Raw genomic sequence first — 2,781 nt, 5'->3', positions numbered from 1 at the left:
CTCTCTCTCTCTCTCTCTCTCGCTCTCGCTCTCTTGCTCGGCTTTCTACTGTCTGAGAGAGGAGAGGCTAAGAATAAACAGAGAAGGACGCCTGCCCAGATCGGTGGTTCAGTGGGGCAAGGGGGTGAGGGGGTGTGGGCTGAAGAGAGAGACAAAGACAGAGGTAGTATTTCGCTGAACTGACGAGCGAGGCCCACAGAGATGCAGACAGAGACCAGAGGAACCCTGGAGACAGATGGAGAGATTCTGAACGATGGCGAGGGGGGAGAGAGAGCGGGACGGCAGCTGAGAAGCAGTCTGATCCCCGAGAGAAGAGACAAAAGTCAACCTGAGAGACAGAGAAAGAGGGAGATGAACAGAGAAACTCAGACAGTGAGAGGAGAGGCCCGGGAAGGAAGACAGATGGTAAGCTGGAGGCCAGAGACGAGAGGGAGAGACCGGGACTTTAAGACACCCAGCCTCCGAGAGACAGACGGGAGACAGACGCGGAGGGAGGTTGAATCTGCGTGCCCCTGAACCTAGCTCTGCTTCCATAGGAGCTAGCCAGCATACTGCAACTTTTCCTAATATGTGTGCCCCCCCCCTCACATCCTCAAAGGGTGGTGCACCCTGGGAAAATGTCTAGGGCTCTTGACTCCCAGGGACAAGCCCTGAAGGTGGGGGCCTGGTCTCTAGGTCCCCATCCAGCCCCGGCTCGGCTCCTCTGGGGGTCCCCTACTCACACTGCAGCTGTTGCCTGCGCAGCCCACCGGAGGGAGATGGACAGGCCTTCCTGGTCTCACCCCCTCTTCAGGGCAAGTTCCTGAAAACAGCCAGCCCGTTAATGGCTGAGCCTCTGACAGGCCCGGGGCTGGAGATTGCCACACCCTCCGGCCTCTCTCCCTCCCTCCCTTGTGCCAAGGGCACCGGCAGCCCCTTCCTCCCAGGAAGAAGCCCAGGAGGAAAGCTAGTGGGGCCCAGGCAGCCTTCCTGTCTCGGGGGTCTCAAAGGGGTTGGGGGATGTGGCAACGATGTCCCCTTCTCCTCCTCCGGATTTCCTGAGCCCCAAGCTTTGAGGTTGGGTCAGGCCTGGGCTCCAAACTGGCTGGGTGCCATGCCCATGCCCCCCCTCCCTGAGGGGGGCATCACTTGAAGACAGAACCTGGGTTAGAAGTTCCCCTCAGCCTGAAGCCCTTTCTCACCAACACCCTGGGCCCTGGTGCCCACGGCGCTGTGGTGCGTGCCCACCAGGTGACAGAGGTGTGCAGAACCTGTCTCTCCTTCCTCCAAGCATGGGCGCCATTTCATACCCTCCTCCATTGCCCAGCAGGAGAAACGAGAACGGGGCGCGACAGGACACGGTGGGGTCTTGTGGAGGCACAGGGTTTTCGCACGTTCACTAAACAGGAGTGTAACTTCCCCCCATGATTTTACTACATGGAATGAAAAACAGAACAAGACAAACAAAAGGGAGAGCAACAGCCTATGCCGTACGCCCGTCCCTGTTGGGCTCGGTGACCCGCCTGGGATGCTTGGAAAACGATTTTCTGCACACTCTTCTGCAGAGGGGTCCAGGTGTCCGCAGTTCCGTGGCCCCGTGATCGGGTTTGCAGCATGTCCATGGCGCATGATGCGTTCAGGACAAAGGGGCTCCTTGGCCTGTAGCTCTGATACCCACCTGCCTGCCACAACCTCCCCGAGACGTTCACCAATGAATGCTCCTCGCTGCCTCCAGTTCACCCTCTTGCCAGATCCCATGGGCGCTTCTCTCAGAAGAGGACTCAAATTCCCGGGAGAGTGCTTTCAACTTGGCTCTACGCCGGAATATTTTTGTGATCCAATGCTGGGAACACTTTAAATATCACTTAAGACTAGCGCTTCCGGCAGTGGGTGGTTATGACACCCTGGCGGGCACTGGAATGGCCCAGATGGACTTCAAAGCAATGCCTACACTTTATCCTGGATTATGGATTGAGCACCAAAGGTTTTTGTTGCTGGGGGGGTGGGGGTGGGTGGTGGTGGTGGTGGTGGGGGAGCTGAGGAAATTTTTTTTCCTGACAAGGGGACAATAGGGCAACTAAGTCACTGATGTCCTCCTAGATCACCGAGGGAGCCCTCCTGCTGGTCTTCCTCTTCCATTGAGCTGCCGACCTCCTCGCAGTCTGTTCTTCTCCCAGGGGGAAGTCTCACACGGATCAAATGGGCCACATCAGGGTGCTCTCTGCCTTAAGCCCTCTATGGCTCCCAGTACCCAGAGTCAAAACCAAAGTCCTCTGAAGGGCTTACAAGGCCCCGCACAACACAGAAGGGGCCCCAGCGATGTGGCGGGCTAAACGTTGAGTTGCCCACTGTAAGGTTGGCCGTTCAAACCCACCAGCCGCTCTGAAGGAGAACAATGTGGCCCTCTGCTTCTGTCAAGACAGACAACCTCTGAAATTCTAGGAGGCAGCCTTGCGCTGAGCTTGCTGAGTTTGAGACCACTGGCCGATCTAAGGGAGACAGAAGGGACTTTCTGCTTCCATAGGAAAAAATACAGACCCGGGGACTTAGTCTCAGAAACTCGCAAGGACAGTTCTACCCTGTCCCATAGGGCTTCTAAGTCGGCATCAACTCAATGTCAGTGAGTTTGGCTTGTATTTTGGGGGGTAGTTTGGGTGAAAGTTTACAGAGAAAATCGGTTTTCCAGTCAACAATTTATCTCTATTTTGTTTTGTGACATGCATAGCACCCCTCACTGTGTGAGCATCCTCCCTGCTTCTGAGCTTGTTTGGGGCCCAGGCTGCCCCTTTGGCCTTGGTGGTG

The 2,781-nt window shown here is 56.4% G+C and overlaps 1 protein-coding gene across 1 annotated transcript in view; it reads right to left on the bottom strand.

Annotated features, from left to right (window-relative positions):
* CSF3R (colony stimulating factor 3 receptor) overlaps positions 1-759 on the bottom strand; it is a 17,103-nt gene extending 16,344 nt beyond the window's left edge. Inside the window, exon 1 of the mRNA XM_045298907.1 lies at positions 723-759. The gene's annotated coding sequence lies outside the window, so the exon portion shown is untranslated. The remainder of the gene's footprint in view (positions 1-722) is intronic.
* Between the last annotated feature and the right edge of the window lie 2,022 nt (positions 760-2,781).

Source organism: Echinops telfairi, unplaced genomic scaffold (genome assembly GCF_000313985.2).
Source record: "Echinops telfairi isolate 266 unplaced genomic scaffold, ASM31398v2 ScPeMD7_7457;HRSCAF=8495, whole genome shotgun sequence".
Classification (NCBI taxonomy): domain Eukaryota; kingdom Metazoa; phylum Chordata; class Mammalia; order Afrosoricida; family Tenrecidae; genus Echinops; species Echinops telfairi.
The sequence above is the reverse complement of the archived record's forward strand: the minus strand, read 5'-3'. Positions and strand labels throughout refer to the sequence as shown.